Genomic DNA, 15,359 nt, shown 5'->3' with positions numbered 1-15,359 from the left:
TTGGAAAACAGAACCATGGTCAACGCTACCACTCGACGGTCTCTCGCGAGAGACCGATCGAGTGGGAGCTTCGGAGGAGGTTTGGGCAACGGAAGAAGGTCCTTGGGTTTTTCTCTTTTCAAAGAAACCTTCGAAGAAGAAATATCCCGTCTGGATTTCGTCTTACGTCGGCGAGAAAACCTCTCCCACTGGGAGGTAGACCACTCCCTACACTCACCGCTTATTATTACTATCACACTGTTGACCTCTACAGTAAGGGCAAAGGATGTGAGGGTTTGTCTCGACCGCCGACATAAATGTTCCGCAGGGGCGGTCGGGTAATCCAGGACAGGTGCGCATATTCGCAGAGGCCAACTTCACACACAAACCTCTTAAAGAACAAGCAAAAGAGCATTATTGGCTGCCAAGAGAGAGGCGAGGATGAGGACACGTCCGTCCACCATCCGAGCCGGGAGCAAAGTGAGCTCAAGCACAGGTGTGTGTGATGGGGGGGGGGGGGATTAGCAAGCTACCCTCCCCCACCCCCGCTAACTAGCGGTGTACCCTCGTTAAATTTTAATGGCTCGTCATTTCAGCTACGCCGAAAGTAATACCCCTATTAAATAGCGTGGTTTGTATGTCGGTTACGGAACCAAGCATTTTTTTGCAAGGACGTACCAGTACGTCCATGAGGCTAAAGGGATGAGTTTTGTGAAACGTACCAGTACGTCCATTGGGGGTAAAAGGATTAAGAGGTAATAGGAACCCTTTATCATTCGTTATAATCGTAATTGCCAACTTATTTTCAGGCAACTGGATGAGTGTTGTACTTAATATCAAATAATAATTAGGGAATGGTAATCTGAATTTTAATTCGAAACTTAAGAAAAAAATCAAATGTTATGGACCTAATTTTCAAGGTAAATCTTGGGTGTTTAGATTTTACTAGATAAAATATCACATCGAATTAAAACAATCCTAAATTAGCTTTACATGGAGTAACTTTGTAAATATGAGGAGCTAATAAAATAGTAGCTACTATGCTGAGTGAATGTTAATAGCTTAAATAATTAAAATCACGGCTTTCAGAAATACACACACTTTGATAAACCTAAAATAACTGGTAATATCGTTGTGAAAATTCATCTCTCTTATTTACGGTAACTGAACTTGTTCTATTTTCATCTTCAATTGATGATTGCTATTGACCGTATGGGATATGAAATGTCCATTGTAACACAGTCCCATAAAATCTCAATAACTCTAGTCAGTTGAAAAATTCAAGATGAATGTAGTACAGCAATCCAGAAATGTATGATGATGGAATGGTCACTTCAGATGAGACATTTTACTGGTACTCCTCTTGAAATAAAATAATCAAATAAATTTTTTTCTGTGGTAATCCAAGATTATCCGCTGCTGATCACCATCCTGTTTTGAGCAGGAAGCTATATATATACTTCTTCTCTTTTGATGATTCTAGTCTGAAAAATACATCAACGATATTAGTTATAAAGATATATCAGTTTTATTCAAATATTTCTCGGTGCATTTCATCAGTAATAAAATTCTAGCAGAGATATGGTTGTATCTATAAGTAGGGCAATGCACATGAAAGAATAATTCAAAAAGTCCAAACTGATCGCAATTGGTTGCCAAAACTGATGATAGGTGTTATCCTATCTGATTTCAGGGTAGAATGGGATAAAAGTAAAGATTTGGAATTTCATTATTAATTTGCTTATTGTACAGGTAAAATAAGCTTAATTCAAGTAATAAGAATAAGCTTAGAGGCTTTGCACCTATCTATAAGGTGATAGAGTGCCCGCAAACTTATTTTGTGGAGTGAGCAATTAGAAACCAGGAACCAGGAAGACTATAATTTAAGTAAAATGATTTGCATGATGAACTAGAGATAATATAAAATTCTAATGTATTGAATATAAAATTGTCGATATAATGACATGGATATACCCACTGCTTTTATAATAGCAAATATTACAAATGAAAGTATATCTGGTAAAATGAAAAGTCCTAAAACTCCCAAATCCAAACAAGGAAATACTTCACTACAATAATCAAATGACCGGCCTCTGATAATCCACTAACAGAGCTCCCCTTACCCTTCAATTCTGTTCAAGAGATACTCAATAAACCATATTTCCCTGAATAAAACATTGTACCTTACATCACATAGGATTCCTGTTCAAACACATGCAATGTTCCTAAAATATTTATATAAAAGGTATCTTATGTATAGACTGAGCAAAAATATGGTTTTTTGACAAGGTAACAGTTTCAAGTACAAAATATTACTTGGTATAAACCAGTAGTGCTGTTTAAGTGAATAATTGGACGTGGTTTGAGTCTTCTAAAATCAGAAAAAAAAAAACTACCTGCAACTTCTGTAACTTCTGTTTAAGTGAATAATTGGACGTGTTTTCAGTCTTCTAAACTAAAAAAATAAAAAAACAACCTGCAACTTCCTCATAATTGAAATGACATACAATATTTTCATTATATACTGTACGGATCCCCCATTAACTAGCCCCAATTATCCTATCATATTAATTAATCTTACGTGGATTTTCTGTTTAACCTTCAATCAACGAACCACTTAATTCTATCATCTTCATCTTACTTATCTTACCTTAAACTACTGAAAAACTTATCATACACTCTCTGACTCACTAACATAAGCCTCAATTACTTCATTGACTTGCTTATTTAACGTTAGTTTTTTATTTGCTTTATTTACTTCACCCATTTATAGTAAGCTATCCAATACTATTGAACTGACAAACTGGTCTTAGCAGGGTCAAGTCTTTAACATTAATAAACATAGAACAGCAGTGGGCCTGCATGTTTTTTGCTTATAATTAACCAATATATTAAATCAATGAGAAATCTATTCAACCTCATTCATTAATTACATAATCCTACTTTTATCCACCATTGGCTACTTTATCCTGCTTTTGTTCCTTGAGCGACCTATTGATGTCAAATCAAAATTACTTATCTCATTTTACACCAACTAACATATCAATTTGGCACGAGTTGGCATGACTCATAGTTGCAAGCTCTTAGTATTCAGTACTTTGTATGAATCGAAGCTTCAAATTATATACTGTATCTAATAATATAATAAACAATGTTTCAGGATAAACACTATACTAAAATACTAGAGAGTTACTAAAAATATCATCATAGGATCAGAACTTAATCCTTCACTGTATTCCTCTTAGTGTATCATGAAGTATATTATTTTTGCCTGAATATCTTACTGAAGTAAATAAATAATTACCCAGAGGAGCTAAATGAATAGCGGTTATAGTTATTATACTGAAATTAAATCATAAATTTCAAAGACACAAGAGTTAAAATATTTATCAAGCGAAAAATGCGTGTTCTAAAAAACTCTATCCAACAAACTACAAATTTTTCTTCTCATTGAAAAGTGTACATGATTGTTAGTTAACAGGTCGCGAAGACTGATGCCTATCCCAGAGTTTTCTCTTATTTCAAAATCTGAATTCCTCTAAGTTGGCCATGCAGTGAGTGGATATCAAGCTAGTAGGGGTTCAGCAAATGGGGATCCAGAGTGTGGAGACCATGCACCACGAGTCCTGATACAAAACTGAGCACTAGCAATATGTGTGAGAACACATTTCAGGTACCCAGGCACCTCCTATATATGATTGCATGTGCTTTTTTCCATGAGACAATTATCATCACTAACAGGAGGCTAAAGGAGAGAAACGGTAGTCACGAGAATGTAACTGCTCTCAATCGAACTACCTGAACATCTTTTTTTGTTCTCCTCCTGAAAGCAGCAGCAAAGGCACCACCAAATATATGGAAGGAAGAACAATTTGAAGTTTGCCTTCAACAGTGTTGCACAGGCTGATGACCATACTCGCAAGGAAAGACGGGGACTTAAAAAGGGACAGCAACCAGATGTATGTCCTTAATAACTTCCCAGACAACATTGAAACAAAGGGGACTGACTGACAGCACCTTTACACTCAGCAGTGGCTTCCTTTAACGGAAGTACATTGAAGCCATAGAGTAGACCCCTTTCTAAGGATTCTCTATCGTTGTTCTCATACAGACATAGAAGCGAGAGAAACAGAAAACAATAATGCTGTCAAACAAGAACAAGGAAAGAGTTGGCAAGATGCCCAAGATGGTATCCCACAGCTACAGTAATTCGATATAATAACAAAACTTTTATCTGTTTTAAAATACCTAGCATACGATGATCTGTCAGCCATTATATAAAAAAAAATAAAAACTCCCAGAATTGGATTCTGGGAGTATATTTATATTCTCTGCTGGCTGAAAATAAAGGTGCAACAATAATTCTAAAAGCAAAAACTTCACAGTAGAAAAACCTCTATGCAGGGGTTGAGTGTTAATGGTTCACATAAAGAACAACTACACCAGATTCCAAAAGCATCAATTTACAAAACAACTGGGTGCTAGTAATTTATTGTTACCTATCATAAATCACTCTATGATTACTATATAACTTTTTTTTTTGTCCCTACACTTACAAACAATCATCCCTTACTTAGGAGAATGCGTAACAGTGAAGCTGGAAGACAGCAGTTGAAGATAATAACGCGGTGTAAACAACCGCCAGGCAGTTATCTATCAGTAGCAACTCCCTTGGAGTTCAGCAGTCAGTGAGTGTACACCTCTCACTAGCTGGAACTTTATTTGGCAGATTTTTACTCATTATTTGTTTTTTTTTTCTACATTGTTTCATTTGTGTATTTGCTTCATTGAAAATGCTGTCTTATGCGAAAATGTTCAAGAGTGCCGTCCATTATCTACGGTACTTTCATAAGTCCCATTGATCCAGATATACTCATTGTCCTGTCTCCAGTGTCAAAGGCATACTTGCTCTCAAGTATCACCTTGTAATAATTGTCGAGAGTGGCCATCCTCACAGCGGGAGAAGACTCAATCCAAATTTTACCCGTCCTAATGCAATTAATTGATAATCTATAATCATGATCCATAAAAGGGCTAAGTCAATTTTAATTTTCTTAAGATTCAATTTGATCAGAAACTACTAAGAAGCCAACATTTTTTTTCTTATAATACAAAGTGCTGTTTATTAAAGTTACCTTTAAAATTCTAGTTGATGCAGCTGGCTAGTTTTTAGATTCTAAGCTTTCATTGAGAAGAAATTTTCAAGTCTCCCACAGATGCACCTGAAAAAAAGAGAATATTTTTAAAAATCTCCCTCCATTTTTCATAATCATATAGCAGAATTGAACATGGCATTCCTACTTTTATAAATATCTAAAAGAATCTATCTATGAGCATTGTTACTTATTTGTGTTAATGGATTGACAATAATAAGTTTAAAGTTGCAAAATCTGAATTTACTTAATGATATGGTAAATTTACAAGCAATTTGTATTTTTCTTAACTGGACAAACCTTGGGCACATTACGGTGGGATATATTCTTCTGGCTTGTGGAAAACAAGCCACAACTTTTCCCCTTGAGGTAAACAAATATATCCGGCAGGTACAGTGAAACATTGTGGGTGAAACATTTCCCTTTGCTGAAGAACTCCACCTAATAGGTGGTGAATGAGGAGGATTCTCAAGATCTATCCTATGAAAAGACCTGGGAAGATCAAGATCTATCCTATGAAAAGACCTGGGGAGATCAAGATCTATCCTATGAAAAGACCTGGGGAGGTCAGCCAATCTCTTCGCCTGCTTTTACGAATCTTTATCCATGCTTCTTTGAATCCATTGGAAAAGGGTGAACCACTGTCACATTGAATGGACAGCACCTTTCTTTAGGAAACTACATTTAAAGGTAGTTCCATAGGTGAGAAATGCTCCAATGATGTTTAGGTGCTGTCAAAGGGCTGATCATAAATAACCTGAATAGGTGTTATGACAAATTTGGAAGTTATTTTTCATAACTATACTACCCATGAGCTCTTCAATGTACATATATAACTGGCAAAGCTAAAACTAGTCATCAACCTTTTTCCGAGACATAAAAACCCGCCCCTAGTTAACGGTAGAATAGCAGGGATTAGACCAGTCACCCCACTCACACATACACCGGTTGTACTACGTCACTTTTGATTGCAGTCAGGTATTACAAGGGGACAGGTTCTGGTGGGGAAAGTGTAAGTAAAGAGCTCAAAGTTTGTCTATTTTTGAAAATGCAAATTACTTAGGACTAATGCAAATTACATTTTCAGATTTGTCATTTGTTCCAACACAATAAAAACCCTTCCACTCCTCACAGTAGCAACTGACCCTTAGGAAGTTATAACCCAACTGGGTGGGATTTTGATCTGGGATGCGACTTTAAGCTTTGTGCGAGCATACTAGACACCCCCTATCACTTCCTAAACTCTCGAACAAGAGTTGATGGCTTACGCAATCAGTGTGAATGTGTGTGAACTAAGCACTGTGACTTGACTAGTTCAAGATTCTTGGAGTGGTACACTATGCTTACTTAACCTAGACATTGCCCAACTCCCCCTCGCCGGGAGGACAGGGATAAAAATTATAATATTTCAGGCTACACAAGGGATATGGTTCCTACCTGCAGAGGCTTGTTTCTAGAGCTCCACAGGTGCTGCACTTGAAGGGAGGAGAGGCTAGTCACTAAGATTCATCTATGACTAATCACAGTTACCATTTGCCCTCAATCAATTGCTACTCGTCCTACAAAAGAGCTTAAGTATCTTAAACCAAATGTTGTGCAGCTACCACAGGGACTATGGAGAAGGTATCCTGGCTCCTGTTGGATGCATGTTGTAGGTAGTAGGCTATGAATGTTGTCTTATGCTTCAAAACTCACGCTTGAAGTACCCGGGTCACAGTTCTTTTTAAATAGTAAGGACTTACACACCTACCATCACAAGCTCTGGATCTATGACCTTGTAGAGGAGAGTATGAATTCAAGGTTTATCAATAACCTAGCGATTCCAAGAAGAGATCATATTGGTGACTTTCCACTTGAACCTGACAATGCTCACGAAAAGCTTTTTTACGTGCAGGCGAGCTATTGCAGTTTGTTTAAGATAACACCTTAGTGCTCTTACGATAACTAGTAACAATTGATCTGGGTCACTGGTTACAATATGGACCCTTTCAATCCAGAAGGATCCTAACCTAGGGTCCACTACAGCTGGATTCTGATTCTTGGCAACAAACTCAGGAACGAAGTCGAGGGGTACATGACCTCCAAACCACGGCCTTCACTGGCTCTCATTGCAGAGGCCATTAAGAGTCAAGTCATGGTCTGAGGACTGACCAGCAAAGAACAACTCATTTAAGAGAGTGTAGTAAGAGAACTACGCTTTGAGGAAGTGGTCTAACTTCTAATAAAGAACCAGTACGCTCAACATTGTATGAGGAAAGACAATTCCATCAAGGAAGTGTGTTAACTCCGTTCAATCTAAAAACATGGCTTTAAGCCGAGAGGTAGTCTTCCACAGTCGAGACTGAACATTGTCTTTCCTCCCTAAGGTAAGGCAAGAGTTTTACTGTTTTAGGGAAAGTGACATTAAGTGGCATAGGAACTTTCATCACAACCACTTTAATGGATAGACCATTTTGCCTGGTAGGAGCTGAAATAAAACCTAGCGGGTATAGTCATCCTTTTCACTATTGTTCACAGAAAACCTGAGTGTAGATAACTTCCAGGAAAAAAGTCGTAGGGACAGACCTTATTGTGGTGAATTTACGGGAGAGGTTGCATATAGAGTTCTCTTGATATCTCTGCAGGCAGGAATAGTTCTGAGTGCTATTCTGTTTGCTGCCACTTCAAAATTAATAGTCATCGACCAATCTCTCGATGCCCTTCTTTATAATGAGTCTCCTCATCAGACAGAAGAGGGGGAAATACATATGTATCCCGGTTGTCCCCCCGATATTCATGGGCCTCTATTTGAGGTGTCTAGTTGCCCCATAGTGGTTAACATACTCTAGGCCGACATTTCGTCAGCAACTCCTGCCAGGGTTAGGACTTTGAAGGCTAACTGAGGGAGACAAAGGTCCCTCGAAGCCAAATATCTGAGTCTGCCTACTGAGATTGACCGCTGAGGAGTTGTTCTTGCCTGGAATGAATTGAGTTGCAAAGGTCAATGGAGTTATTTCACGTCCAACTCCGTATTTTTACGACTAGACGGTCAAGTAGCTGTGCAAAGAATACCCTTGTCTAAATATTTTAACATCACTGAGCTTTAATATGACAAATTCGTAGATAATTTGTATTTTTCCTAACCATACAAACATTAGCTATTTAATTAGGGTATTACTTTCGGAGTAGCTGAAATGACGAGCCATTAGATTTTTAACGAGGGTTTACTACCCCCTCGCTAGTTAGCGAGGGGGTAGGGGAGGGGTAGCTAGCTACCCCTCGGCCCCCTCACACCCGTGAGTAGCTCACTTTGCTTAGAGGTAGGACTTCCCGGGGGACAGGGCTGGCGGGCAAGTTTGATTATATAGCTACGGTTTGTATGGTTAGGAAAAATACAAATTATCTACGAATTTGTCATTTGTTCCGTAACCGAAATACAAACCATGCTATTTAATTAGGGTGACTTAACCCTTAGGTAGGGTGGTAAGTTCCAGCCATACTGGCTTTGGCTTTTGCCCGGGGACTCTGTATCTGAGCGTGTAGAACTCAAGAAAAGGGCCTCGCAATTGCCTTGCTCTGCAAGGACCGCGGCCTACGTAAGCTAGTGTGTGAAGGAGAGAAGTGTGACTCGTCTTAGGAAGTTGACCTGGAGTCCTTTAGATGGAAATCTAGGTTAGGACGATCCCAATACCACCTCGTAAGGGTATGGGGACGTGACAGTATTAACTTTACTGGGCACAGTAGGAGATGGTCTGGGTCATCTGTTACAGAACGGAGACTCGAAATCCGGAAGGAGTCGAACCGGGGGTTTGGAACTCCTGGATTCTGAGTCTTAGCTACAAACTCAGGGACGAATCTGAACGTTACCTCCCCCCCATCCCCTTGAATGGGCGATGTCATACGAGAGACCATGAAGTTCGCTGACTCGCTTGGAGGAGGTCTCACTTCCGACTGGGGGCAGGCAAGTTCATAACTTCATATGAGTAGAAAAATTCCAGCGAAGAGGAAATGTCCATTCCTTTGAGCCTGAAGGCAAGACTTAAAGCTGAGCGATAGCCTTTCACTGCCGAGACTGAAAGGCGCATTTCTTCCCGCAAATACACGAGAAACTGCGCTATTGCTGGAATAGTGGCATCAAGTGGAGAGATACCCCTTCCACGACACCAACCACAGAAGACTCTCCACTTTGCCTGGTAGACCCCTGCGGATGACTTTCGCAGGTGTCGAGATATCCTTTCCGTAACTTGTTGCGAAAAGCCCCTCTGTGAGGAGACGCTGGATAGTCTCCAGGCGTGAAGTCGTAGCGATGCTACGGCTTTGTGGAAGATGTTGGCATGTAGTTGTCTGAGTAGCTCGCGTCGAGGAGGAAGTTCTCTCGGGAGTTCCGTCAGGAGCTGCAGAAGGTCCGGGAACCACTCTGCGTGATGCCATAGCAGAGCTATTAAGGTCATTGAACGGTTGACCGATATTCTGGTCTTGTTAAGTACCCTTCTTATCAGACAGAACGGGGGAAAGGCGTAGACATCGATGTTGTCCCACCGTTGTTGAAAGGCATCTTGCCAGAGTGCCTTGGGGTCCGGGACTGGGGAACAGTACAGCGGGAGCTTGAAATTCAAGGCTGTCGCAAACAGATCCACCGTCGGGGAACCCCACAAAGTCAGGACTTTGTTGGCTACTAGACGATCTAAAGACCACTCGGTACTCACTATCTGAGATGCCCTGCTCAGACTGTCGGCGAGCACATTCCTCTTGCCTGGAATGAAGCGAGCTGATAGTGGAATCGAGTGGACTTCGGTCCATCTCAGTATCTCTACTGCAAGATGGGATAGATGCTGTGAATAGGTACCTCCCTGCTTGTTGATGTAAGCCACTACCATGGTGTTGTCACTCACCACCACCATGGAGTGACCAGCCAGGTATTGTTGGAACTGCTGAAGTGCCAGATACATGGCCTTCATTTCTTGCAGGTTTATGTGGAGGCACTTTTCTAATTCTGACCATAGGCCTGAGGTTGTGTGGTTCAGAACGTGGGGCCCCCACCTTTTTTTTTGAGGCATCTGAAAACAGCATCAAATCCGTGGGGAGGATGAGAAGATCCACTCCCTTTCGTAGGTTTTCCTCTGTCAACCACCACTGAAGATCCGTCCATTCCGCAGGACCCATTGGGACCAAGATGTCCGGGGAATCGTGTCCTTGATTCCACCGGGACTTGAGTCGCCATTACAGGGATCTCATCCTGAGGCAACCATTTTGAACTAGACGGGCCAGAGAAGAAAGGTGGCCGCGGAGACGTAACCCTGATTGGGCTGGGAGTTCTTCTCGTCTGAGGAAAGGAACTGCAACCCTCCTCAGCCTTGCTATCCTGTCGTCTGATGGGAATGCTTTGTGGAGATTGATGTCCAAGATCATGCCTAGATATACCAGTCGTTGAGTTGGAAGCAGAGAAGACTTCTCGAGATTTACCATGATCCCTAGATCTTGGCAAAGTCCCAGAAGCTTGTCTCGGTGTCGAAGAAGGGTCGACTCCAAGTCTGCCAGGATCAGCCAGTCGTCCAGATAGTGGAGGAAACTGATGCCGATCATGTGTGCCCACGAAGAAATCAGTGTTAACACCCTGGTGAATACCTGAGGTGCTGTGGAGAGACCAAAACAAAGCACCTTGAACTGGTAGATCTTGTTGTCTAGGCTGAATCTCAAGTACTTCCTTGAAGACGGATGGACTGGGATCTGGAAGTACGTGTCCTTCAGGTCCAGTGTACGCATGAAGTCTTGTGGTCTCACCGCAAGTCTGACCGTGTCCGCCGTCTCCATGCTGAACGGGGTTTGTTTGACAAACCTGTTCAGGGCTGAGAGGTCGATGACTGGTTTCCAGCCTCCAGACGCCTTCTTTACAAGAAAGAGTTGACTGAAGAAGACTGGGGAACCGTCGACGACCTCCTGGAGAGCGCCCTTCTTCAACATGGTCTGGACTTCTGCCCGTAGGGCTTGGTCCCTTGCCGATCCCATGGCAAAGGATCTCAACGACACTGGATCCGCTGTCAGGGGATGTAGAGATGTTATGAACAGGACGCGATATCCCTGACCAATTACGGAAATTGTCCAGGAATCGGCCCCGAGTTGCTGCCACCTGTCTGCGCAACTTTGAAGGCATCCCCCCACTGGTGGACATGCAGGGGGACTGCCAATCCTCGCATTTGCGGCCTCGGCCGCTCCCTCTAAGATTCTTTCCTCCCCTGGTAGACTTTTTGCCTTTCCTGTCTTTGACTGGAAAGGGCTTCGACACCGTTGCCTTCGCTGCCACAGCTGGTTTCGTTGTCCTGGACAGGCGAGGTTGTTGAGGTGCCGGAGGTTTATAGGGCTTTGATGCAAGAGCCCTATGAAGGAGGGAGTCCTGGTTGGACTTCCTCCCCCTCTCGGCTGCCTGTTCCAAGTCTTTAGGCTCGAACAGGTTCTTCCCTAGAAGGGAAGAATGTCTGAGCCTGCTGACCTCGATGGCTGGGACCTTCGCATGGAACCTCTCTGCCAACGCATCACGACGTTTCAGGATTGAGTTGGCCCACAAGTTCGAGACTGGGTGGGACAGAAACTCAATGGTGCAGGTGCCCAAGAGGAGGAAGGTCTCCAGGGCCTTCCTGGTGCTCTCCTTAGACAAAGCTTCGGATCGCAACAGGATGCCAAGAGATCCCAGCCAGATGTCAAGCAACGAAGTAGCCTGCATGGCACACTTCGTGACTTTCTCCTGGCTCATGATCTCAGTCGCCGAGAAAGTCACTTGCCAGCTAGGGACTCTCAAGAGGAACTCCCTTGGTGAGCTCTTCCACAGAGTGGTGCAGGGGAAGAGCTACACAAGCCTCCTCCATGATCTCGAAGTACCTCCTCTGTTAGATGCGAGGAGGCGGGAGGAGTTTGTTGCCAGCCGGGGAATGGCTGGAGGAGGCGAGCTCGGAGAGCTGGCCCTCGACCTTATCCCTGGCACTCTTCACCCCTTGGGACCAGGGCAAAGCTGCAGTGGCCTTAGCGGGTTTCTGAGTGCCAAAGACTTGGTCCAGGACCGTGTCCTTGGCCTAGCGAGGAGGAATCTCAGGATCGGGAATCCTGTTGAGATGCCTCATCAGGGTCAGGACTTGCCCTGACTATTGTGGCTCCTCTCCTGGAGAACGGGCAGCGAAGTCTCCCGTCCCCAAAGGCTCTTCTTGGGGGGGGGGGGACGTTCTCGCGGGTCTTGTAGGTTCTGGACGGATCCTTGAGGATGACTTGGGGACTGTCTTGGAATTCTTGGGTTCCCTCATGGGAGGAATACAGGACTCCAACGACGACGTCTGAGGGCTCTTCTCTGCTCCCACCTGGGACGATTCTCCAGCGCAAGGTGGGGTTTCTCCCATTGGTGCGATGGGAGAACGACTCACCTCGTCAGACTCCCCTGAGGACAGAAAAAGCTCGTCCACGGGAGAGGGAGAAAACGTCTGGGGGAAGAGGGAGCCTTCCTCAAGGATGTACGAGGAGCCAGCTTGATCCTCGGAGAAGTTACCACGGTTTCTACTACTCTCTTTCTCTTCAGTGGGGTCGGAGCCACCATAGTTTTGAGACCAATCTCAGCGAAGGCAGGTTTGACAGCCTGCACGACAGCTCTGATGAGGGATGCAAACCATGGCTGCTTACTGACAGCAGTGCTGTCAGAGACTCCCTCTCTGAAGGGAAGGGGATCGGGTGATCCTTTGGAGTAGACACAACTGCTGGACCTGCCTGGAAGGAAAGGGAAGAAGAGGAAAGTTGGTTCCTGGACCCATCTGGTAATTTCCCTCCCTCCCTGCGAGCGCGCTGGTCTGCGCTTGCGGGGGGGGGGGACGTGAGGATGACCTGGCTGCTCTCGTTCCTGTAGGCTTACACGTTGGCTCGCGTTGTGCCTCCCGATGAGAAATACGCTGGGGATCGCGCTGGCGTTCGCGTGATAGAACCCTATTAGGATCGCGCTCGGGCGATTTTTCGAGCGCGTGCAGGCGCGTGAGCGCGGGGATGATGGCGAGGGCGCTTTTGGGCGCGCAGGCGAGCGATGGCGCGCAGGAGAGCGATGGCGCGCAGGCGAGCGATGGCGCGCAGGCGAGCGATGGCGCGCAGGCGAGCGATGGCGCGCAGGCGAGCGATGGCGCGCAGGCGAGCGATAGCGCGCAGGCGAGCGATGGCGCGCAGGCGAGCGATGGCGCGCAGGCGAGCGATGGCGCGCAGGCGAGCGATGGCGCGCAGGCGAGCGATGGCTCGTAAGGCGTGTAGGTGAGCGACTGCGCACAGGTGAGGGTGCGCGCGGGCGCGTAGGAGATCTCAGAGATGGCAAGAGGGTGCGCGCGGGCGCGTAGGAGATCTCAGAGATGGCAAGAGGGTGCGCGCGGGCGCGTAGGAGATCTCAGAGATGGCAAGAGGGTGCGCGCGGGCGCGTAGGATATCTCAGAGATGGCAAGAGGGCGCGTTGGCGAGCGATGGAGCGCGCGGGCGCTTATGAGATCGTTGGCGCGCAGCTGCGGGATCTGAAGAAGCAGGAAGCGCAGGCGGGAGTGCAAGCGATTGCACGCTCGATGGAGATTGTTCGCGAGCGTGTGGGCGCGCAGGATCTCGGCGAGCTCTAGGCGAGCGCCCACGCGCAAGGGTGTTACCCCTTGCGCGTGGGCGTGCAGGAGGGCGCACAGCAGGATCTGGTGTCTAGCTGCGATGGCGCGTAGGCGATGGCTGATGAGCTGGCGAGGTTCTATGGTGCGTAGGCGGACACTGAAGAGAAGGAGAAACTCGGTTCTTCCTTCTTGCGCCCAGATCCGGAGATCGTGGGCGCGCAGGCGAACGATGGCGTGCAAGCGAACATTGGCACGCAGGTGAAGAGCGCTGGCAAGCAGGAGATCATGGGGGCGCGGGGCGCGCATCAGGATGAGGGCGCGCAGTTGTACGCTGGCGAGGAGAAGACCGCTGGCAAGGAGAAGACCGCTGGCAAGGAGAAGACCGCTGGCGAACAGGAGAGCGCTGGCGAGCAGGAGCGCGCTGGCGAGCAGGAGCGCGCTGGCACACAGGTGAGCGCTGGCGAGCAGGTGAGCGCTGGCGAGCAGGTGAGCGCTGGCGAGCAGGTGAGCGCTGGCGAGCAGGAGAGCGCTGGAGAGCAGGAGAGCGATGGAGAGCAGGAGAGCGATGGCGAGTAGTCTCGGCTGCAGAAGGTCTCTGGAGCGTTGTCTATGAGGATGAAGTTCTGAGTAGAGAGGGCTTCACTGCAGGCGAGCGCTTGCGCGCAAGCACGCAGGAGAACGTTGAAGCGCAGGGGATACCTGGCTCTTAAGGGACTTGCTCACATTGTGAGAAAGCCCCTTTTGCCCCGAAGGGACCAGTGCCCGTTGGAAAACGGGATGCGTGGGCGCCCAAAAGCACGTCAGCAGCCAGGAACGGAGATGGCAGGTCCGAAGATCTGGCAGGCAAAGGAGAACGATCGGCAGAGAAGTCCAAGGATACAACTGCAACGGTCGGAGCACAGCGAGGAGGATCCTCTGCGGGGGACTGCGACAGAGAAGAGCCAAAGAGGCGCCTCCTACCTCCCTTGTGAGGAGAAGGAAAGCCTCTACGGCAAAGAGGAGGGCGAGCCTTCCGATGAATACGTCCTCTGGGGGCAGCAGGCAGACCATCGTCAGTCCTCCGAAGAGGAGTCTCTGTCAGTGAACTCCCCCGAGGGGGAGAATCAGGAGAGACCGTAGGACTTAGCTCCTCCCTCGAAGGATGTTCGGAGGGAGGAACTAAGCCTTCAGCTGCATCGGGAACCAAGGCAGGGGTTTGACCTAACTCGTCAAGAGGCCCCTGCCACAACAACGTCGACGATAGACAGAGGGTCAACCTCTGCTACCGCCGGCGACTGTTTGACAGCAGCCCCCAACTGGATTAAGTCAAACAGGGCTTCCCTGGAGGGCAAGCCCTTAGGCCCCAAGGAAGCCCAAAGCTGCAACAAATCATCATTAGCAACAGTGTTAAATGATAAATCCTCCCCCGGGGGAGGAGGAGGAGTTGCTTCGCTATGGGAGGCAACTCCCTCTCCCGAACCCCGAGGTCAGTCAACAAAAGAACGGCCTACGCTACCACTTGACAGCCTCTCAGAAGAGGCCACTCGAGCGGGAATTTTCTTTCTTCAAGGAAACCCTTGAAGGAGAAATGGAGTTTTTATGATAAAACAAAGTTTTATGAATACTTACCTGGCAGTTATATATATATAGCTGAGTCTCCGACTGCGGC

The 15,359-nt window shown here is 46.1% G+C and overlaps 1 long non-coding RNA gene across 1 annotated transcript in view; it reads right to left on the bottom strand.

Annotated features, from left to right (window-relative positions):
* Positions 1-1,245: 1,245 nt before the first annotated feature.
* Positions 1,246-15,359, bottom strand: part of LOC137645607 (uncharacterized) — a 61,629-nt gene continuing 47,515 nt past the window's right edge. The window contains exons 2-3 of the long non-coding RNA XR_011045313.1: positions 5,115-5,201; positions 1,246-1,463 (exon numbers count right to left, since the gene is read on the bottom strand). This is a non-coding gene — a long non-coding RNA (uncharacterized lncRNA). The remainder of the gene's footprint in view (positions 1,464-5,114; positions 5,202-15,359) is intronic.

The sequence above is a fragment of the Palaemon carinicauda genome, chromosome 1 (assembly GCF_036898095.1).
Source record: "Palaemon carinicauda isolate YSFRI2023 chromosome 1, ASM3689809v2, whole genome shotgun sequence".
Taxonomy (NCBI): domain Eukaryota; kingdom Metazoa; phylum Arthropoda; class Malacostraca; order Decapoda; family Palaemonidae; genus Palaemon; species Palaemon carinicauda.
Note: the sequence above shows the minus strand (reverse complement) of the source record. Positions and strands in the feature narration are given on the sequence as shown.